Source organism: Bufo bufo, chromosome 2, assembly GCF_905171765.1.
Source record: "Bufo bufo chromosome 2, aBufBuf1.1, whole genome shotgun sequence".
Classification (NCBI taxonomy): Eukaryota; Metazoa; Chordata; class Amphibia; order Anura; family Bufonidae; genus Bufo; species Bufo bufo.
Window position 1 is genome coordinate 200,056,760 of NC_053390.1, and position 25,185 is coordinate 200,081,944.

The following is a 25,185-nucleotide window of genomic DNA, read 5'->3' on the forward strand; positions in this document are numbered from 1 at the left end:
CTGGCACCCACGCCTGTCAGCTGTTTGATGATAAGGCGGTGCTTGTATGAGTGCTGCCTTCTCTGCTCTCTTTACCAGCTCACTGCAGCAATTGCAGTGGTGAGCAGGTGTAATTACAACTATGGTGTCCTCATTCACTTCTACGGGACAGCTTCCTCCTATTCACTTGAACAGACAGAGCGGTCCCATAGAAGTGAATGGGGACGCCATACTAGTAATTGCACCTGCTCACCACTGCAATTTCTGCGGCAAGCAGGTAAACAGAGCAGAGAAGGCAGCAGTCGTACATGCACTGCCTTTTCTTTATACAGCTGATCAGCCGGGAGTCGGACCCCCGCTGATCTGATATTGATGACCTATCCTGAGGATAGGTCATTAATAGTAAAAAGTGGACAACCCCTTTATAAGAACCATTGTGTAAACTAAAAAGTCTCCATCAACTTATCAATTTCAGTTTTTGACCAGTGTCAAACAATAAAATCTGTATTTACACTTTGTAAAAAGTTTACTGGCATGAGACTCTTTGGGGGGTATTTATCAAAACTGGTGCAACAGAAAACTGTATTAGTTGCCCAAAGCAACCAGATGCCACCATTCATTTTTTAGAGCTCCTTTCTAAAATGAAAGACTCAATCTGATTGGTTGCCATGGACAACTAAGCGAGTTTCCTTTATACTAGTTTTGATAAATCTCCCCCTTTATACAGGAGCTCTGTGCAAAATTCATGCTGTCTAATCAGCACCTTGATATGCCAAACCTGTGACATGGGATGGATTATCTTGGCAATGGAGAAGTGCTCACTAACACAAAATTAGACAGATTTGTGAACAATATTTGAGAGTAATGGGTCTTTTGTGTATGTAGAAAATGTTTCAGATCTTTGAGTTAAGCTCATGCAAAATGGGAGCAAAACCGAAAGTGTTGCGTTTATATTTTTGATAAGTGTAGGAAATTAAATGCTGCGTAACTAGAGTTGAGCAGACACCTGGATGTTCGGTTTCGAAGGGGTTCGGCCGAACTTCGGAAAAAAGTTCGAGTTCGGGACCCGAACTTGACCCGAACTTGACCCCGAACCCCATTGAAGTCAATGGGGACCCGAACTTTTGAGCACTAAAATGGCTGTAAAAATGTCATGCAAAGGGCTAGAGGGCTGCAAATGTCGTCAAAATGTTGTTAAGAGCATGGCAAGTGCTCTGCAAACAAATGTGGATAGGGAAATTATTTTAAATAACATAAAATACATAAAAATTTAAAATAATAATCTTGATCTAGGAGGAACAGGTCCATATGGAGTAGGAGGTTGAGGAGGCGGTGGATGTGGCGGTGTAGGTGGAAGTGGCGGTGGAGGAGGAGGAGGTAGCCTACACTGCTTTTTGTTTTAAAATTTATTGAATTTTTTTTAAATTAGGGTACACTCCAGAACATTGGGAAATATAACCCTCCAGTCGTGCTAAACACACGTTCAGACAATACACCGGCTGCAGGGCAGGCCAGCACCTCCAAGGCGCAAAGGGCAAGCTCAGGCCATGTGCCCAATTTGGAGACACAGAAGTTGCAGGGGCTGACCCCTGTCAGTCAGTTCGTATAGGCTTGTGCACACTTAGGCTGGGTTCAGACCTGAGCGTCTTTGATATGCGCGTTTAACGCGCGTTTTTGACGCGCGTTTTTGACGAGCGTTTTTTGCAATAGTAAACGCGCATTTGACGCGCGTTTGTGTGATTGACTGCAATGTCCTATGGCCACAAACGCGCGTCAAAACGCCCCAAAGAAGCTCAAGTACTTGTTTGAGCGTAGGGCGTTTTACAGCGCGTTTTTCAGCGCTGTAAAACGCTCAAGTGAGAACCAGGGCCATAGGGAAGCATTGGTTTTTATGTGTTGAGCGTTTTACAGCGCGTTTGAACGCGCTGTAAAACGCTCAAGTGTGAACCCAGCCTTACTGCCCCACCATGTCGCACGTCCCCGTGATGTTCACGATCCAATTTGATATCTGCTCTATCAACTTTCGATGTTCTTTTATGTGTCTACCATGGTGATTACGGGTGGCGAGGAATCAGGGTTCCAGGCTGGAGAGGGATCATGAGAAAAAGATACCAAATTGAAGGGAGATAAATGTATAAAAAAAAATTGGGATCGAGAAGAAATGTGGGAAAAGCTATTGAGGAGCAAATGTGGGACAAATTACAGAAGCCCAAATGTGGGCCAAAAGAGTCAAGCAGAATTGTGGGAAAAGCTATTGAGGCGCAAATGTTGGCCAAAAGAGTATAGTGGAAATGTGGGACAAAGTATTGAAGCGCAAATGTGGTACAACTTGTTTAAGTTTAAGCATTGAATCAAAGGAGGTGGCGCGCATCAATTAAAGAAGCATTTCAGAAATTGTATTCCTTGTCTCCTATGCAGAGCAGGGGTTTATTCACGTCTAAAATTGTATAATGTCAACCCAAGAATGTAACAGAAAAATTACAGAAATTAATTAACCTGTCTACTTGGTAGAGCAGGGGTCTATGACAGAAAACAATTGTTTATTGTCACCCGAAAATGTAAAATAAAAATTATTGAAATTTATTAAGCTGTCAACTAGGTAGAGGAGGGGTATATTACACCCAAAAATTGGTGAATTTGACCATAAAATGTAACTGACAAATTATTTTATTTTTTTACCGGTCTAATAGGTATAGCAGTGGTACATCACACCAAAAAATTGTTGAATTTCACCAGAAAATGTAACTGCCAATTTTTTTTTATTTTATTTACCGGTCTAATAGGTATAGCAGTGTTACATCACACCAAAAAATTGCTGAATTTGACCAGAAAATGTAACTGACAATTTTTTTTTTTTTTAACCGGCCTACTAGGTATAGCAGTGGTACTATACACCCAAAAATTGATTAATTTCACCCGAAAATGTAACAGACAATTTTTTATTTTTTTTAAACGGCCTACTAGGTATAGCAGTAGTACATCACACCCAAAAATTGGTGAATTTCACCATAAAATGTAACAGACAAATTGTTTTATTGTTAAACCTGTCTACTAGGTATAGCAGTGGTACTTCACACCCAAAAATTGTTGAATTTTAACTGAAAATTTAACTGACAAATTTTTATTTTTTGTTAACCGGCCTACTAGGTATAGCAGTGGTACTATACACCCAAAAATTGGTGAATTTCACCAGAAAATGTTAATGACAATTTATTTATTTTTTTAAACGGCCCACTAGTTATAGCAGTTGTACTATACACCCAAAAATTGGTTGATTTCACCAGAAAATGTTAATGACATATTTTATTTTTTTTAACCGGCATACTAGATATAGCAGTAGTACTATACACCCAAAAAATGGTGATTTTCACCCGAAAATGTTAATGACAATTTTTTATTTGTTTTTTTAACCGGCCTACTAGGTATAGCAGTGGTACTATACACCCAAAAATTGGTGAATTTCACCAGAAAATGTAAATGACAAAGTAGTGAAATGATATAAAATAAAACACGTACAAAAAAAATATTTGATTTATGACGTGGAGTTCCATATGGAGTAGGAGTTTGAGGAGGCGGTGGACGTAGCAGAGTAGGTGGAAGCAGCGGTGGAGAAGGATGAGATAGCCAACACAGGTTTTTGGTTTTAATTAAATTTAGTAAAATTAAGGTACACTCCAAAAGAGTGTAAAATATCCAAAATACAAACATAAGCAATTGTGCTGCAGTATAACAATGGCTGCTTAGTGCCGGTATACATGTCTATTCTGCACAAGGTACAGACAAGTCCTGAGGGATCCATGCCTGGTTCATTTTAATGAACGTGAGCTTGTCCACATTGGCTGTGGACAGGCGGCTGCGCTTGTCTGTGATGACGCCCCCTGCCGTGCTAAACACATGTTCAGATAATACACTGGCTGCAGGGCAGGCCAGCACCTCCAAGGCGTAAAGGGCAAGCTCAGGCCATGTGCCCAATTTGGAGACCCAGAAGTTGAAGGGGGCAGACCCGTCATTCAGTACGTGTAGGCGTGTGCACACATACTGCTCCACCATGTTGGTGAAATGCTGCCTCCTGCTAAGACGTTCCATATCAGCTGGTGGTGCTGGTTGTTGTGGCGTGCTGACAAAGCTTTTCCACATTTCGGCCATGCTAACCCTGCCTTCTGAGGTGCTGGCGGTGCCCTAGCTGCGTTGGCGACTTCTTCCTCGTCCTCTTCCTTCGCCTTGTGCTTCCACTGTACCCCCGCTGTCAGGTGGGAATGCAACCAGCAGCGCGTCTACCAGCGTGCGCTTGTACTTGTGCATCTTACGATCATGCTCCAGTGACGGAATTAAGGACGGTACGTTGTCCTTGTAACAGGGATCCAGCAGCATTGCCACCCAGTAATCAGCACAAGTTAGAATGTGGGCAACTCGGCGGTCATTGCGGAGACACTGCAGCATGTAATCGCTCATGTGTGCCAGGCTGCCCGGGGCAACGAAAAGCTGTCCTCTGTGGCTGGTGTATCGTCTGTGTCCTTTGTATCTCCCCATCCACGCACCAGTGATGGCCATGAGCTGGTCTGGGTGCCACCCTGCTGTGAACATGGTTCCTCCTCCTCCATCTCCTCCTCCTCATCCTCCAGAACTGTGCCATGGCTGGACAATTGTGTACCTTGGGTTTGTGGGTGCAGGAACCCACTCTCGGAGCCACTTGGGAATGACTGGCCGGAAACCATACAAAATGATCCCTCTTCCTCTTCCTCCGCCTCCCGTGCCACATCCTCTTCAAGGAGGCATAGAAGTGGGATAGTAACGCTGAGAACGGCGTTATCGGCACTGGCCATGTTGGTGGAGTACTCGAAACAGTGCAACAAGGAACAGAGGTTTCCCATGGAGGCCCAGTCATTGGTGGTGAAGTGGTGCTGTTCCGCCGAGCGACTCACCCGTGCGTGCTACAGCTGAAACTCCACTATCGCCTGCTGCTGCTCGCATAGTCTGGCCAGCATGTGCAAGGTGGAGTTCCACAATGTGGGCACGTCGCATATGAGGCGGTGAGCGGGAAGGCCGAAGTTACGCTGCAGCGCTGACAGGCAAGCAGTAGCAGGGTGAGAACGCCGAAAAAAGCGCAAAGACGGCCCGCACTTTATGCAACAGCTCTAACATATTGGGGTAATTTTTAAGGAATCTCTGCACCACCAAATTCAGCACATGCGCCAGGCAAGGGGATGTGCGTCAAACCGCTAGTCCCAGAGCTGCTACGAGATTCGCCCATTATTGCACACCACCAGCCGGCTTGAGGCTGACTGGCACTAAACCACTCATCGGTCTGTGTGTCAAGGCCCGTCCACAGCTCCTGCGCGTGTGGGGTTTGTCCCCCAAACAGATTACGTTTTAAAACTGCCAGCTGTCGTTTAGACCCCTGGCTGTGCTGAAGTTGGTGTGAAGGTGTTACGCTGACCGGATGAGAAGCAGAGTAGGAGGAGGAAGCAACAGGAGGCAAACTGAAGCGCCCTGCAATCCTCGTGGTGGAAGGACATGGCGCCAAACTGCTATCCGCCTCAGGCCCAGCCGCCACTGCATTTACCCAGAATGCTGTTATGGAGATAAAAACAGCCCTGCACCGTGCTTACTGGTCCACGTATCCGTAGTCAGGTGCACCTTGCCACAGATTGGCATTGCGCAGTACACACCTGATTTTGTCCCATACTCGGTTGTGAAGGGAAGGCATGGCTCGCCTTGAAAAGTAGTGGCGGCTGGGCATGACTGTACGTGTGGGACAGCCACCGCCATAAGGCCTTTAAAACTATTCGTCCTCCACCAGACGGAATGACAGCATTTCAAAGGCAGTAATTTAGAAATGCTGGCATTCAGGGTTAGGGATCGCGGGTGGGTAGGGGGGAACTTCATCTTCCTCACCAGCGTTTGGGATATGGAGAGCTGAACGCTTCCGTGGGACATTGTGGAGATGCTTGGTGACCCAGGTGTTGGTGTTGCTGGTAGATCCTCTGTTTGCGGGGTGGCAGGTGGCACTGACACTCCAGAGGTGGATGAAGAGGCCGCAACTGCAGCAGAAGAGGAAGCAGGAGGAGCCAGAGACCTTTCTTGGTTTTTGAGGTGTCTGCTCCACTGCAGCTCGTGCTTTGCACTTAAATGCCTGGTCATGCAGGTTGTGCTCAGGTTGAGAACGTTTATGCCTCGCTTCAGGCTCTGTTTGCACGCTGTGCAAACCACTCGTGTCTTGTCGTCAGCACATTGTCTGAAGAACTGCCACGCCAGGGAACTCCTTGGAGCTGGCTTTGGTGTGCTCGGTCCCTTGCTGCGGTGGGCAGTAGGAGGCGTACTGTCTAGAGGACGGACGCTCCGCTTTTGCACCCTGCTCCCTCTTCTGCTTTGCTGGTGGCTCTGTGCAACCACCGCCTCTTCCACCGAACTACATAGGTCACTCGCATGACCTTGATTCCATGTGGGGTCAAGGACCTCATCGTCCTCCACATCATCTTCCACCCAGCCTTCACCCCCTGCCTTCCTTGTCGGTCTGCACACTTTCGAAAGCCCCAGCAGTTTGCACCTGGTTTCGTCATCATCGTCAACATCCGAGACATGCTACGATGTCCTCCCATGTACTCATCTTGAAAGATAACTGGTTGGGCATCGGTGCACTTCTCTTCCACTTCTGGGGCAGGGCTAGGTGGATGGCCCTGGGGAAACCCTGCTAACAGAGTCATCATAAAGCAGAAGAGACTGCTGCATGACTTGAAGCTCTGACTGCTTGGCTGATTTGCAAGGGGGTGGAGCTGAAAGACTGATGGGACATCGGCTTCAGGTGCCCACCTGTGTCTTTCAGCAGGAGACTGGGTGGAAGACAATGTGAAAGAAAAAACTGGATCCACTGTCAGCAACCCAATCTACTATCGCCTGGACTTGTTCAGGCCTCACCATTCGTAGAGCCGCAATAGGCCCGCTGCAGGTTTGGTCGCCTACTCGCAACTGATGAAGGGGGTTTCACTGAGCGTGTACTGCACAGATAGACCACGTCCTCTCCCTGCAACATAGCTCCACCAGCAGCACCACGATCTGGGCCACGTCCCTTATTTGACGCTCTCCTCATTTTTTTCGGAATTTAGGATCTTGCCCTAAATGGGTGTTTAATTAATAGTAGAGATAGAACGACAGCATGTAAAGGGTGTATCTCACACACGGTCCTGAACAAGTGTAGGCCTGAATTAAAGATTCTTGCCCAAAATGGCTGTATTTCAAATGGCTGTATTTCAAATGCCTGATTCAAACCCCTGTATGTAGAGGGAGTATCTCACACGGTCTGAACCAGTGTAGGCCTGAAGTAAATATTTCTTTGCCCAAAATGTCTGTATTCAAATGGCTGTATTTCAAATGGCTGTATTATTCAAATCCCTGAATCTAACCCCTGTATGTAGAGGGAGTAATCTCACAGGGGCCTGAACCAGTGTAAGGCCTAAATTAAATATTTCTTTGCACAAAATGGCTGTATTTCAATGGCTGTATTTCAAATCCCTGAATCAAACCCCTGTATGTAGAGGGAGTATCTCACAGTCTGAACCAGTGTAGGCCTGAATTATAGATTTCTATTGCCCAAAATGGCTGTATTTCAAATGCCTGATTCATACCCCTGTATGTAGAGGGAGTATATCACACGGTCTGAACCAGTGAGGCTTGAAGTAAATATTTCTTTTCCCAAATTGGCTGCATTTCAAATGGCTGTATTTCAATTCCCTGAATTAAATCCCTGAATAAAACCCCTGTATGTACAGGGAGTATCTCACAGGGGCCTGAACCAGTGTAGGCCTAAATTAAATATCCTTTGCACAAAATGGCTGTATTTCAGAACCAGTGTAGGCCAAAATTAAATATTTCTTTGCCCAAAATGCAGTATTTCAAATGGCTGTATTTAAAATCCCTGAATCAAACCCCTGTATGTTAGAGGGAGTATCTCACAGGGCCTGAACCAGTGTAGGCCTGAATTAAAGATTTATTGCCCAAAATGGCTGTATTTCAAATGGTTGTATTTTAAAATGCCTGATTCAAACCCATGTATGTAAAGGGGGTATCTCACATGGTCTGAACCACAGTAGGCCTGAATAAATATTTCTTTGCCCAAAATGGTTGTATTGCAATCCCAGAATCAAACCCCTGTATGTAGAGGGGGTATCTCGCACGGTCTGAACCAGTGTAGGCCTGAATTAAATATTTCTTTGCCCAAAATGGCTGTATTTCAAATGGCTATATTTCAAATGCCTGATTCAAACCCCTGTTATTAGAAGGGGTATCTCACACTGTCTGAACCAGTGTAGGCCTGAAGTAAAAATGAATTGCCAAAAGATGGCTGTATTTCAAATCCCTGAATCAAACCCCTGTATGTAGAGGGAGTATCTCACAGGGCCTGAACCAGTGTAGACCTGAAGTAAATATTTCTTTGCCCAAAATGGCTGTATTTCAAATGGCTGTATTTCAAATCCCTGAATCAAACCCCTTTATGTAAGGAGTATCTCACAGGTCCTGAACCAGTGTAGGCCTGAATTATAGATTTCTTTGCCCAAAATGGGCTGTATTTTAAAATGCCTGATTCAAACCCCTGTATGTAGAGGGGGTATCTCACACGGTCTGAACCAGTGTAGCCTGAAGTAAATGTTTCTTTGCCCAAAATGGCTGTATTTCAAATGGCTGTATTTCAAATCCCTGAATCAAACCCTGTATGTAGAGGGAGTATCTCACAGGGCCTGAACCAGTGTAGGCCTGAATCAAAGATTTATTTGCCCAAAATGGCTGTATTTCAAATGGCTGGTATTTTAAAATGCCTGAGTCAAACTCATGTATGTAAGGGGTATCTCACATGGTCGAACCACTGTAGGCCTGAATAAAATAATTCTTTGCCCAAAATGGTTGTATTTCAAATCCCAGAATCAAACCCCTGTATGTAGAGGGGGTTCTCGCACGGTCTGAACCAGTGTAGGCCTGAATTAAATATTTCTTTGCCCAAAATGGCTGTATTTCAAATGGCAATATTTCAAATGCCTGATTCAAACACCTGTATGTAGAAGGGGTATCTCAGCAGCGGTCTGAACCATGTGTAGGCCTGAAGTAAAAATGTATTTGCCCAAAATGGCTGTATTCAAATCCCTGAATCAAACCCCTGTATGTAGAGGGAGTACTCACAGGGCCTGAACCAGTGTAAGACCTGAAGTAAATATTACTTTGCCCAAAATGGCTGTATTTCAAATGGCTGTATTTCAAATCCCTTAATCAAACCCCTTTATGTAGAGGGATATCCTCACAGGTCCTGAACCAGTGTAGGCCTGAATTATAGATTTCTTTGCCCAAAATGGCTGTATTCAAAATGCCAGATTCAAACCCCTGTAAGTAGAGGGGGTATCTCACACGGTCTGAACCAGTGTAGGCCTGAAGTAAATGTTTCTTTGCCCAAATGGCTGTATTTCAAATGGCTGTATTTCAAATCCCTGATTCAAACCCCTGTATGTAGAGGGAGTATCTCACAGGGCCTGAACCAGTGTAGGCCTAAATTAAATATTTCTTTGCCCAAAATGGCTGTAGTTCAAATGGCTGTATTTCAAATGCCTGATTCAAACCCCTGTATGTAGAGGGGGTATCTCACACGGTCTGAACCCGTGTAGGCTTAAAGTAAATATTTCTTTGCCACAAAATGGCTGCATTTTAAATGGCTGTATTTCAAATCCCTGAATCAAACCCCTGTATGTAGAGGGAGTATCGCACAGGGCCTGAACCAGTGTAGACCTAATTAAATAATTCTTTGCACAAAATGGCTGTATTTCAAATCCCTGAATCAAACCCATGTATGTAGAGGGAGTATCTCACAGGGCCTGAACCAGTGTAGCCTATATTAAAGATTTCTTTGTCACAAAATGTCTGTATTTCCAAATGGCTGTATTTAAAATGCCTGCATCAAACCCCTGTATGTAGAGGGGGTATCTCACATGGACTGAACCATAGTAGGCCTGAAGTAAATATTTTCTTTGCCCAAAAAAGGCTGTATTTCAAATGCCTGAATCAAACCCCTGTATGTATGAGGGGGTATCTACATGGTCTGAACCAGTGTAGGCCTGACGTAAATATTTCTTGCCAAAAATGGCTGTATTTCAAATTGCCTGTATTTCAAATGGCTGTATTTCAAATCCCTGAATCAAACCCCTGTATGTAGAGGGTGTATTTCACACGGCCATGAACCAGTGTAGGCCTGAATTCAATATTGGTGGGCCAATCTCTGAATGTAACCCAAAAGTATAAAGGGTGTATCTCGCAATGACATCTGCATCAAAGGCTGCCAACTAAATGTTTTGTGCCCAAGCGAGTGTTTGTTTAACAACTGAATTGACAGCAGTATATAAGCCTGTAAGTTTCACACGTGCTGATGCTGCAAGGCCTAAAAATAGTGTTTTTTTGTCCAAAAAAGTGTGTTTTGAAAACCTCAGAAAATGATGGGTGTTTTTTTTAGCTTAAATTGCACACTGACTAATCAAGATGTTGTAGATTGCCAAAAAAGTGTTTTTTTTGTAATAGAATATGAAAGCTGTATATATTAAACGTGAATTTAACACTTGCAGATCTGGAAAATACAGTTTTTTGGGGGGAAAAAGTGTGTTTTTTAAAGGCCAGAAAATGATGGGTGTATTTCTAGCTTAACTTGCACACTGACTAATCAAGATGTTGTAGATTGCCAAAAAAGTGTTTTTTTGGTAACAGAATATGAAAGCTGTATATAGTAAACTTGAATTTAACACTTGCAGATCTGGAAAATACTGTTTTCTTGAAAAAAAAAGTGTGTTTTTCAAAGCCTGGAAAATGATGGGTGTATTTCTAGCTTAAATTGCACACTGACTAATCCAGATGTTGTAGATTGGCAAAAAAGTCTTTTTTTGGTAACAGAATATAAAAGCTGTGTATATATTAAACTTGAATTTAACACTTGCAGATCAGGAAAATACATTTTTTTGGCAAAAAAGTGTGTTTTTAAAACCCCAGAAAATGATGGGTGTATTTCTACCTTAAATTGCACACTGACTAATCCAGATGTTGTAGTTTGCCCAAAAAATTGTGATTTGCAATGTCCCAAAAGCTCAGATGCAGTGCTGGTGCACTGAGCTTGCATAAAATGGCCACCGCCACCCACCTAACTAACAGAATTATAAAAGTTATTTCTTTTTTTGGTCAATGGCCTCAGGGCAAAACGATTGTGCCCTGCACCCACACAACTATTTCTCTGTAGATCGCTGAGTTAGATTCTCTCCTATTCTCTCCCTGAAATCACAAGTCCAGCAGCATCCTCTCCCTACACTTGTAACAGCAGAGTGATGTGCAGCGCTACGTGACTCAAGCTTATATAGAGCCTGGGTCACTTGCTGCTCTGGCCAATCACAGCCATGCCATTAGTAGGCATGGCTGTGATGGCTTCTAAGGTCAGACAGTTAACCGCTTGTGATTGGCTGCTCTGCAGCCTTTCAAAAAGCGTCAAGAAAGCACCGAACAATCCGAAACCCGAACCCAAACTTTTACGGAAATGTTCGGGTTCGCTCAACCCTAAGCGTAACCACTATCCATATATGAGCCGGATGTTTCGGTCTATAGAGACCTTCTCAGCTGCTTGGAGTTTCTGTGGTCAAAGATAAAGGGATACCTGGACCAAAACATCCAGCTCATATATGGATAGTGGTTTTCTCAGCATTTAATTTCCTATAACCTGGATCATGAACCTCTTATTGTGAAAATCACTAAATAAAATACCTTTAAATTGCAAAGAATATTCAGTGTTGCCGCATATTTATACTATTGTTGGTATGACCTTCAGGTCTTTGCTGGCATCGGGAAGAGTAAAACAGTGTGCGGTATCGTCATTCTCTAATAACAGTTGCAAGAAAAAGTATGTGAGCCTTTGGAATGATATGGATTTCTGCACAAATTGGTCATAAAATGTGATCTGATCTTCATCTAAGTCACCAACAATAGACAATCACAGTCTGCTTAAACTAATAACACACAAAGAATTAAATGTTACCATGTTTTTATTGAACACACCATGTAAACATTCACAGTGCAGGTGGAAAAAGTATGGTGAACCCTTGGATTTAATAACTGGATGAACCTCCTTTGGCAGCAATCACTTCAACCAAACCTTTCCTGTTGTTGCAGATCAGACGTGCACAACGGTCAGGAGTAATTCTTGACCATACCTCTTTACTAGAACTGTTTCAGTTCAGCAATTTCTTGGGATGTCTGGTGTGAATCGCTTTCTTGAGGTCATGCCACAGCATCTCAGTCGGGTTGAGGTCTGGACTCTGACTGGGCCACTCCAGAAGGCGTATTTTCTTTCTGTTTAGGCCATTCTGTTGTTGATTTACTTCAATGCTTGGGTCAGTGTCCTGTTGCAACACCCATCTTCTGTTGAGCCTCAGCTGGTGGACAGATGGCCTTAAGTTCTCCTGCCAAAATGTCTTGATAAACTTGGGAATTTATTTTTCCTTCGATGTTAGCAATCCGTCCAGGCCCTGATGCAGCCCAGCAGCCCTGAACATGATGCCCCCACCACCATACTTCACAGGTTGGGATGAGGTTTTGATGTTGGTGTGCTGTGTCTCTTTTTCTCCACACATAGTGTTGTGTGTTTCTTCCAAACATCTCAACTTTGGTTTACCTGTCCTCAGAATATTTTACCAGTACTACTGTGGAACATCCAGGTGCTCTTGTGCAAACTGTAAACGTGCAGCCATTATTTTTTTTGGACAGCAGTGGCTTTCTCTGTGGTATCCTCCCATGAATTCATTTTTGTTTAGTGTTGTTACGTATCATAGGGATGTTAGCATATGCCAGAGGACTTTTGTAAGTCTTTAGCTGACACTCTAGCATTCTTTTTTCACCTCATTGTGCAGTCTGCGCCTGTGCTCTTGCAGACATCTTTACAGGACGGCCACTCCTAGGGAGAGTAGCAGCAGTGCTGAACTTTCTCCATTTATAGACAATTAGTCTTAACCGTGGACTGATGAACAGCAACACTTTTGGAGATATTTGTACAACCCTTTCCTGCTTATGCAAGTCAACAATTCTTAATCGTAGGTCTTCTGAGAGCTCTTTTGTGCGAGGCATCATTCACATCAGGCAATGCTTCTTGTGAAAAGCAAACCCAGAACTGGTGTTATGTTTTTTTATAGGGCATGGCAGCTGTGACCAACACCTCCAATCTCATCTCATTGATTGGACTCCAGTTGGCTGACACCTCACTCCAATTAGCTCTTGGAGATGACATTAGTTTTAGGGGTTCACAAACTTTTTCCACTTGCACTGTGAATGTTTACATGGTGTGCTCAATAACAATATGGTAATATTTATTTATTTCTGTGTTATTAGTTTAAGCAGACTGTGATGTCTATTGTTGTGACTTAGATGAAGATCAGATCACATTTTTATGACCAATTTGTGCAGAAATCCATATCATTCCAAAGGGTTCACATACTTTTTCTTGCAACTGTATATCTAAATTCCTTGCTCACATATTTGTAGAGGGAGCATTGTACCTTGGCACGCCTTTAATCTAGCAGGTTGAGAGGATGGACACTGGAAGGTTTTAAAACCATAGATGTCACATGAACGTAGTCTAAAATTGTGGAAATATTAATTATATGTACTAATTTAACCCTATCTGGGTGTCATTTACTTATCATTGTCCTCTATTAAGGAGCACATGAGCAGAATTAAGTAATTCAGCAAGGATTTATGCAACTCTTGGACAAAGAATAAAATTAAGAATATTAGCATTAGATTTGATTTGTGAATCTAATCACTCTGAAGAATGTAAAGCAATTCAAGAGGGAGCATATAATAAAAACAACCACAAAACAATTCAAGTACAAGAAAACAACTTCACGAATATTGAGCAGGTGCCCCTAGACATTACTTCATAAGCTATAAAATCATATCTCATGACGGTTTCCTGGAATAGATGAAATTGAGACTAAATGAAATTCATTTGAATTCCAGAAAATCTTTCGAGCTCTAAGCAGTAGGTAGATACCCCTAATCAAGTTGTCATTCAAATAGAAGACAAAATGTGCATGTACAACATTTAAAATGTAAATTCAATTCTCAAAAGGTGAATATACGCAGTAATAATCTATATAACTGTTCAATGTGCAGACAACTGCTGGATCTGAGAGAACGGTTTATAACACATGAGGCGTCAATGTACTTAAAACAGACTGCAATTTGTAGACATATTCTCTCATTTTGTTCTAATGAGGTGACTGTTGATAGGTGAAGTATACAGCCTATCCAAGAAATGATTAGCGTTAGAGCCAGAAGCTAGAAGCTTCCCTTTAGAGAAAATAATAAAACGGGTAGGAAAAACAGATTTTCACTGACAATTTATTTACTACCTGTCACGAGGGTGTCACGACCTATTGCTAACCCTGTTGTGCCTGGGCTCAGAAGGTCGCAGCAGATGGCTATTCACTTAGTTTCAAGAGATCGCTCCATGACCTAGAGGTGGGAATGGATTCCAGTCCAAGTTTTCTGCTTAGGTTTGCGATCCTTTTTGTCCCATTTAGGAATCTGTAGCTTTTTCCTTTCAGCTGTTCTCTGTCATGCCACTCCCAGCTACTATATATTCTCCCTTTCTGCCAGATACAGACCTTCTTTCCAGATCTTCTATTCTGACCTCTGTGGAGTTGGAGTTGCTGTGGAGCTGTTGAAACTGGTGCTGTCGGATCTCCAGTTCTCTCCTGTTTGTTGTCTCTCTTCTGGGATTGCTTGTGGTGTTTGTGTTGTTTGTCCTTTCCCTGTTGTTTATCCTAGGTGTCAGTGGTGAGCACTAGTGCTCCACCACCCTACTCACTACATAGGGCTTATTTCAGGGTAAGACAGGGACAAGGCACGTGATCGGCGTACGGGTTAGCAGCCCGTCTAGGACGTCAGGGCAGCCAGGTGCCTGTGCTAGGTGAGTTAGGGGTCAGCACTCCTCCCTCTCCCTAGTGAAAGGGTTCTAGCCTTCCCCCTCCCCTCTGCGCCGCATGTCTGTTACCTGCCATATCAGACGTGATACTACTATTCCATTTAGCAACACCATGAGACACCTTCACAATAATGCTCTCAGAGCAATCGACAATACGTGTGAGAGTTCAAGAACTTTAACCTAAGAAAACTTTATTTCAATTCTGCAAAAATATACAAGCTTTATAGAAAAATAGAAATTCACTTCTATTACCAATACCTTGAGGTGTCAGAAGGATTAAAGGACACAATTGTAAAAGACTTTAGAGAATCCAACCTTAGCCACATCTTTAGGTTCTCATCATAGTTGGTTCAACAGAAAGAGTACGACAGCAAAACAAAAAAACATTGGCTCAGATTTATTAATCCTAAAGATGATGTAAGCTTAGACGGATATCTAGACCTGCACCAGATATATCACAGGGGCTCAGGCTGGATGATAAATCTGGTGCACGGATTAACACTTTACTCAGACTCTATACTAACTATTGGTTGGCTTCATTTGAGACAGATTTTTGCACGAGAATTGTAGTGCAAAATTACACGTTAGGCCACACCCTATATCACACTCCTTTGTTGAGCATATCAGAAAAAAGTGTAAAAGCACCAAATTGAGCCAATTAGCACCACTTTTTAGACAGATTTTTGATGCTGCCACATTAGTAAGTATAGGCCATTGTCCTGAAGAAAAAAAATCATTCAGGAGCTACTGAGATTGATCTAAACAATTTTCAAAAATCTACAAGGCCGCCACTTGTCACACAGATGTGTTAGTTTTAATAGAACTCAAAGGAAATAAACTTGTTGGTGTCTCTTAAACTTAACCCCTTAACGTCCCACCTGTTTTGTGCCACTTTTTGAAAGAAGCTTTAAAATGCCCCTCATTTTTTATCACAGTACCCTGGTTCAGTGTCCCTTACTGCCCATCGATTCGGTCTCTAAACAATGGACATTGGTGGGTGCACCATCTTATTGCACTGAATGTGGAGGCCGCTAGTATCTAATGTTTATAATGGACCATGGCTAGTGGCCACAAGTTTATGGTGTTTTACAGATTATTTTAGAAAATGGCCAACCCCTATAATGACCTCCAATTCTTTCAATTTTTTTCATCTGACTTCCCGAGAGACTATAATTATTTTATTTTCCTTTAATGTAGATGTATAGGGCTTGTATTTTGTGGACAAGTTGTGTTTTTAGTGGTACCAACTGCTATATTTTTGAGGGGAAGATGCAAAAAAAACATCAATTCTACAATTTTTGGGGGTTTTATTTTTGCAGCATTCACCATGTGGTAAAAATGACATGTCAACTTAAGTGATAAGTTTTTTTTACTTTTATTACTTTTGCACAATAAAAACACACACAAAATCATTTGCTTTTGAATGGCTATACTGAGAGCCATAACTTATTTTTCTGTTAACTGAGTTGTCCGATGGCTTTTTTGCATAATTAGTTGACATTTTCATGACATTTTAACATAATGAATCATTTTTACTAGGAAACATGGTTCTGTTTCTGGTCTTTTTATTTTTTTTTATTTTTATTAAATAAAACCAGATGTGAAAGGTTCATTGTCTTTAAAGAGTCACTGTACTTTTACACAATTTCATTTCATTTAATAGAGAATTGTGTAACTAGTACATTTCTAAATCACTTTTAAAAATATGCCTGCGTCAACCTGAAAAAAGCTGCAAAGTCATGGCTACTGTGTGTGTTGTCAGGCAAGATCCATCAGAAGATGGCTCACAGGATATGGAGGCATGTCAGGGATTATAGGAGCCTCTGGTGTGTCTAAGTGTGATTTCCCCTTAATAATCTGTTCTGCAAGCTCCGGAGCTGAAAACAAATATAGTGAGAAGTAAGGTAAAGGATGTCAAAGTACAGTGCTGGCAGATTTCACAGAAGGAAGACACATCCTGCTTCTGAGTGAAGTGAATCTAGCTGTGTAGCTGAAACAGGGAATAATATGGCTGAAAGAGAAATTAGGGAAGCCTAAAAAAAGACCTGTTCCTTCACAGTTATTGTGCAAACTTTTTTTTTTTTTATTCAAGTACACTTTAAGTATTTTAGAACACAACTAATAAAAATCCAGTATGGTGACACTCCCCCAGTGCCTCTCCAGGCATTTTTCAACTTCCTGAATTTTATAACAGCCATAGTTGTTGGATCTGTAATACCTATTGAAGACTGCTTGATAGTGGATAGGAATAGAAATGATAAAGGTGTGCTGAACACCTATGAACAGCAAGGGACAGGAGCAGACTGGGAACGTAAAGTAGCCCTGGGAAACTAAAATTAGCACCATGTGGGGACAACAGAAGTAGGCAGGGCCAGCACAAAATAGCATCCCAGCAGAATCAAACACAAAATACTGCACTAATCAACTGTATCAGTGTCCAGAGGAATTGAATTCAGAAGGGGACCTGCCGCTTCATGCATAACGTTCCTGATGCTCCTAGCATTAATTAATGCTGAGACTAAGGATGAGCGAATCGACTTCGGATGAAACATCCGAAGTCGATTCACATAATACTTAGTTTAAATACTGTACGGAGCGAGCGCTCCATACAGTATTAGAATGTATTGGCTCCTATGAGCCGAAGTTATTACTTCGCAAAGTCTCGTGAGATAAATATAATAATAACTTCATAAATCAATTAATACTGTTAAAAACTATTTCCCGAACTCGGGTTTGGTTCCAAGGTACCACTTGGAACCGAACACAAGTTCGGGAAATGTTTTTTTATAGTAGAAATTGATTTATGAAGTTATTATGCGAAGTCTCACGAGACTTTGCGAAGTAATAACTTCGGCTCATAGGAGCCAATACATTCTAACACATTTTCGCTCATCCCTAGTTGAGACTATCAGATCATTATGTACCTGGCTGGTGGCATAAGGCAGGCTTGGGCGCCCCCTGAGCATCAGCCCACCGGGAAATTTCCCTGTATACTCTATGGTGAGTCCGCCCATGGCAAGGGAAGCTCAATACTACTAGATACACTATTCACAAATTCCTTTACACTGTTGCCAATGAATGTATTTTAATCAGTTCTATTCTGATTGCTTGGTGTAGTTCAAAGAATTTAACAATAATCAATACGAACGGTCTGAGGATGAGGATTGTGATGCATGCATGTTCAGAAAATAAGCAGAAAATCTTTAAAGCCCAAGCACACTTTTCTTTGTGTTTATACACTGAACTCTTCAGACCTCTCCATGTTTTAATCTCTCGTTCTTTTGACGGAGAGCAATGCTGTTTGCATGTGTTGAAAAGCTCTTTGAGGATCTTAAATTTGTGTTTCCTTTTAAGGATTTATCCAGCACCTGAGATACAACAGTGGAAAAGTCAGCTCTTTGTTCCTGGATTTAGACTTACCAATGCAGGCAAATTATCTAATTGTGCTAGTGTGCTTAAGCAATGTAACCATAGGCCATATCTGCAAAGATTCAGAGACAGAAATACAGAGAAGTAAACACTTCAATAAATGTCATGCAATTAGGATTAACTGTAACAAACCTTGCTACTTCACAGACAGCTCATTTAACTCCTGTCACTTCCAAATTATGGAAGTGTACCTTGCTGAAACTATTGGGATGTGGAATAAATATCTTAAGGAGAAAACAAATCATATGCAAATGATGCTTTGTAATAGCAAAATCGATAGACAGTATAAACTATTAAAAGATAAATAATCTTCCTAATCTATATTATAAAAATCAATTTCTGTCCTCTATAGTCATACAAACGCCTGAACAGTTGGACACCAAATGTGACACATAGGTACATCAGGTGTCTGGAAGGTTGTCCTAAAGCTCCAGATGCAGCTGCTCACTGGTAATCTGTGTTATCCAGCCACTGTGGTCTGTTTCTTTGTCATTTATATCCACCCAAACATCTTAACTATTTGAGCCCAAATTTTGCACATAGGTACATTGGGTGTCTCAGAAGGTTTTCCCAATGCGCTTGCTCACTGTTGTTCTTTGTTATCAGCCAACATGTCTGTTTCCCTGTCCCCTATAGGCAGGGGCGTAGCTATGGTGGATAGTGATGAGCTGTATAAGCAATATTCGTTTTTGCTAATTTTTCGCATAATATTCGCAATAATTTCGCAAATTCTAGAGTTCATGATCTCGTCATTATTTTCCCGATTGCGCAAATCGGCACTAATGATGCGCATAATTTTTGCACAATACATGCAACTTCACATTTTATCAGGTCTGAGTAGATATTACTGATTGGTGCACTAAGTATTGTTGTGACATTACAGCACTATGTCTGTAGCATGTACGGGTATGTATGGACAGCAGAGAAACAGTAATTCCTATCACACTACCTAACACCTTGCACTGAAACCTATCAGCTACACTATATCACTATCTAACCTACACTGACTATCTCCCACTAACTAGCTGTATTATATATATGAGCTAACTATCTAATGTAATTGGATAAGGAATAGGATCCAGATGAAAGCACAGAGCACAGCAATGTCACTGCTCTCTCTCTCTCAGAACTGCAAAAAACAGCAGAAAATGGCTGTTGGGGAGGTTCTTATATAGTAAGGGGCAGGCAACTTTCTTATTGGTTACTAGGGATGTTGCTAAGCTCTGACAAAGATATTGCAGCCTTCTCATTGGCCCACAAGCAAGAAGGGAGGTTACTGATGGAAAAAAAAAAATCTAGAATAATCGCGATTACGAATATATAGCACTTTATTCTACATCTTCGCGAATTCTCGAAGTGCCGATATTCCGATAAAAATTTGCGATTAGAATATTTGCGATCAACACTAATGGTGGAAGCAAGGGAAGCGGCTGCTATGGGGCCCATACTTAGAAGGGGCCACAAAGGAAGAGGACTAAAAAAATTTATTGTCGGGGCCCCCTTAACAGTATTATACAATGACATAATATATAGTGACATGACATACAGTATACAGTGGCATGCAAAAGTTTGGGCACCCCTAGTAAAAAATGACTGTTACTGTGAACAGTTAAGCAAGTTGAAGATGAAACGATCTCCAAAAGCCATACAGTAAAAGATGGCTCATTCCCTTAGTATTTTAAGCGAAAACATTTTTTTTATTTTCATCTTTTACATTTTCAAAATAACAAATAAGGAAAAAGGTTCTTGGGCACCCTGCATGGTTAGTACCTATTACAAATAGGTTACACAGAACATAGACATACACATAAACAGTAATTAAATATACTATGTTAAATAAACCCGGAAAGAGTAAGTAACAACCCACTCAGTATACATGAATACACCAACCAACAAGAATACACTGAGATTAAACGGGTATATCATCAAAAATAAATCCTTTATTGAATAAATGACACATAAACGAGACATGAGACAACAGATAAAAAATGTCTACATCTGAGGAGGCATGTTAGCACAAATGAGACATAGGGAGGGGGTGGAGTATGCAATATATAAAAGGAGGTAGAAAAAAGGAGTGCAGTACCTCACTGATTTCTGTATGTATACCTGCGACCACAAATATTCAATATAGGGGCAAAACCCTTTAAAGGTGCTGAAGTACAAATATTGAGTGGCAGAACACCATATCAATAAGTGGTTTCAGATTACACCGCGACATGTGGATGTGTAAAGGTTCCAAAATGTGGGACCATATAACAGCCAACAGAAAGTTAAAGTGCAAGTGCATAAGAAGTCACCATTTCAATGGTCAAATACCACAATTGTAGCTATGGTGACAGCTTAAACCTCCAAATACATACAAAGTTAAAGTGCAAGTGCATAAGAAGTCACCATATCAATGGTCAAGTACCACAATTGTAACTGGGGTGACAGCTTAAACCTCCAAATACATACGAATCTGGCTCAGGCGCACAGTGAACATCCACCTGTGGATAACCAAGTGGGTATAGCTGAGCACCTAGAGCCGATGAACGCATCCCTCAAAGTCCACAACAATATAGCATATCTACATACCCATGATATGGAGATATACACCTCAGGAGAGCCACGTAACCCCGACGCGCGTTTCGGCGGATGCCTTCCTCTGGCATCATAGCGCTGAATTCAGCGCTGTACAGATTTCCTTCCTCGCTCCTAGCTGTGCAGAGATATCAGTGCCATTCATTTTGGGCAGAGGGACAGTGATTACAGCCCAACATCATCGCTGGGTGGAGCGAAACACCTTCACTATAAAAGTGTACAGCCAGGGTGACCCCCACCACACACACAGTATAATGACCCCCAGTGCCCTCCCCATTCAGTATAATGACCCACAGTGGCCCTTATACAGTAAAATGACCCCCCAAAGCCCCCCATACAGTATAATGACCCCAAGTGCTCCCCCATACACTATAATGACCCCCAGGGCTCCCCCATACACTTAAATGACCCCCAGTGGCCCCCTCACACAGTATAATGACCTCCTGTGGCCCCCCATACAGTATAATGACCCCTAGTGGCCTCCTCACATACCCGTCATTGCTGGAGCACACAGGAGCTGGCGGTCCTTTCACTCACTGACGGCACTCATATCCCTAAGTTCCTTCTCTCCTCTGGGCCCGGGCCGCAGTGACGCACACATCATGATTTCACCGCTGCGCTCGGCCTGGAGCAAAGAAGGAGACCAGAGGGCTGAGCTCGGTCAGTGAGTAAAAGGATCGCCAGCTCCCCTCCACTCTAGCAATAAAACCTGCATCCGGGGTGGACCTCCCCTCCCTTAGTACGCAACTGCTAACCAGCACAAAATAGTAATAAGCAAGGACTAAACTAGTATTTCATCTCTGGTTACTGGGTGCAAAGAAGTTCTCCTCCAGGATGAAGGAAAACTGCCTCATTAGTGCAGCCAATTGGAGGTAGCTACCCTGTAAGGTCTCAAGCACACAACCATATCTGTTTGGCAGCCTGCAAATCGAAGATCCGCAAAATACGGATGTGGTATGTGTGCCATTTGCATTTTATTTGCAGACGCATTGTTTCCAATAGGTCAGTGGTCCGCATTTTGCAGATGTAATCTATCTTTTTGCAGAATGGACATACGAATGCAGAAAACACACAGACGATCTATTTGCTTTCCGCATTTGTATCTCTGTTCCGGAAAGAGATAAAACATGTCCTATACTTCTCCGCAAAATGCGAACCCATTGAAGTCAATTGGTCCGCAAAAAAGACCTTTGCAACATGGACCGCATCCATACTTTGCAGATCTGCTAACCACAAATTGGATACTGTCGGTGCATGGGGCCTAAGCCAAAGTCTGGTCCTTTAGCAGGCCTTGCAACATAACTAAGGATATCAACCAAACCAGAATACTCTCCATAAAAAGACCCATCTGAAGACATCTGTTTTGGGGACTTTGCCACTCATGATGTCAATCGGGAGATGTTTTAATTTGTGGATACTGCCAAGCTGAAGTAGGAAGTCTGATAGGCTAGGCAATATTTCCTCGGAAAAACAGGTATGCAAAATAGCTCTCCTCCAGGAAGAAGGAAAATTGTCTCTCAAGAACCGCCTAATGGGGTTAATTACAGTCCAATCTTTTTAACAGGCCATGCAATATGACTAAGGAAACCGAAAAAAAATATGGTCATGAATAGGGATGAGTGAACCCAAACTTTTCACTGAACTCGGTGTTCGGGTCATTTTATTATTTTCCATTATAACATGGTTATAGTGAAAAATAATAGCACTCTTAAGGCAGAATGCAAAAGAGTATAGCAATTTAGGGATAAAAAACAAACAAAAAACAACTCACCTCATCCACTTGATCGTGCTGCCACAGTAGCAGTAGCAAACATGCATGAAGTGAAAAGAAAATGATATGTGGTTTTCAAAATTGTTATAAATAAAAATCTGTAAAGTGTGGTGTGCATTTGTATTCAGCCCCCATACTCTGATACCCTTAAATAAAATCCAGTGTGAACGATTGCCTTCAGAAGTCACCTAATTATTAAATATAGTCCATCTGTGTGTAATTTATTCTCAGTATAACTACAGCTGTTCTATGAAGGCCTCAGAGGTTTGTTAGTGAACATTAGTGATCAAACAGCTTCATGAAAACTAAGGAACACACCAGACAGGTCAGGGATAAGGGCTCATGCACACAAACAGGTGCGGCCTATGCCCATATTGCAGCCCGCAAACAGCGCGACTGCAATATATGGGCACCGGCCATGTGCGCTCTGTATCATGGACGCGGACCCATTCAAGAAAATGGGTCCACATCTGCAGACGGCGAGCACAGGGCCAATGCCCTTGCATTGCGGACGTCTATTTCCGGTTATCAACATGGGCACAGTGCGCACACGTTGATGTGCATCAACCCTAAAGTTGTAGAGAAAGCAGGGTTAGGTTATAAAAAAAATGACCCAAACATCTCCCAGAGCATTGTTCAAGCCATCATCTGAAAATGGTGGGAGTATGGCACAACTGCAAACTTACCAAGACATTGCCGTCCACCTAAACTGACAGGCCAGGAAAGGAGAATACTAATTAGAGAAGCAGCCAAGAGGCCCATGGTCACTCTAGTGGAGATGCAGAGATCCACAGCTCAGCTTGGAGAATCTATCCACAAGACAACTAATAGTCATGAACTCCACAAATCTGGCCTTTATGGAACAGTGGCAAGAAGAAAGTCATTTTTTAAAGCAATACATAAAAAGCCAGTGTTTTCCACAATCCATGTAGGGGACACAGCAGACAGGTGGAAGAAGCTGAACTTTTTGGCCTAAATGCAAAACCTTATGTGTAGTGGAAAACTAACACTGCACATCACCCTGAACACATCATCCCCACTGTGAAACATGGTGGTGGCAGTTTCATGCTGTGGGGATGCTTTTCTTCAGCAGGGACAGGGAAGCTGGTCAGAGTTGATGGGAAGATGGATGGAGCTAAATACAGGACAATCCTGGAGAAAAACCTGTTAGAGGCTGCAAAAGACATGAGACTGGGTTGGAGGTTCACCTTCAGCAGGACAACAACCCTAAACATACAGCCAGAGCTACAATGGAATGGTTTAGATTAAAACATATTCATGTGTTAGAATGGCCCAGTCAAAGTCCAGACCTAAATTTATTTGAGAATCTGTGGCAAGACTTGAAAATTGCTGTTCACAGACGCTCTCCATCCAATCTAACTTGAGCTATTTTGCAAAGAAGAATGGGCAAAAGGTTTAGCCTCTAGATGTGCAAAGCTGGTACAGACATACCCCAAAAGACTTGCAGCTGTAATTCCAGTGAAAGGTGGTCCTACAAAGTCTAGACTCAGGGAGCTGAATACAAATGCTCGCCACACTTTCCAGATTTGAAAGCCTTGTATCATTTTCTTTCCACTTCACACATACTTGCTACTTTGTGTTGGTCTATCACATAAAATCCCAATAAAATACATTTAAGTTTGTGGGTGCAATGTGAAAAAATGTGGAAAAGTTCAAGGGGTATGAATACTTTTTCAAGCCACTGTATTATAGCTCAAACCTACACTGACTTATAGTGCATGGAAGACCAGAAATCCTCCTAATTTATTAAAAGGGGCTGGGAACCTATTTTAGGCCTCATGCACACGACCGTTGTGTGTTTTGCGGTCCGCAAACCGCAGATCCGCAAAAACACGGATGGCGTCCGTGTGCATTCTGCACGGACAGCCTTTAATATAACTGCCTATTCTTGTCCGCAAAGTGCGGAAAAGATAGGACATGTTATTTTTAATTTTTTTGCGGACCACGGAACGGAGCAACGGATGCGGACAGCACATGGAGTGCTGTCCGCATCTTTTGTGGCCCCATTGAAGTGAATGGGTCCGCACCCGAGCCGCAAAAAATACAGCTCGGATGCGGACCAAAACAACGGCCGTGTGCATGAGGCCTTAGATGGACAGACAGGTGCAAGATTAAAAAAAAAAAAAAAGACTCACCTTTCACCTGTGCTCCAGGTCCAGCGCTGAGCTGTCACATGCCATGCTTGCATTCATCACTGCTGAGGCCATTGATTGACCGGCAGCAGTGACATACTTGTAGATGACCTTTCACTCAGGGGCAGATTGGCAAGCAGACGAGGTTTTTGTGGGACAATCAGTAGTTTTTATTGATACCACTTTGGAATATGCCTTTTTGATCATTTTTTATTCAGTTTTTTGGGGAGATAAAGCAAAAAAAAAAATCTACAGTTTAGATTTTTTTTTTTATATTTATGGAG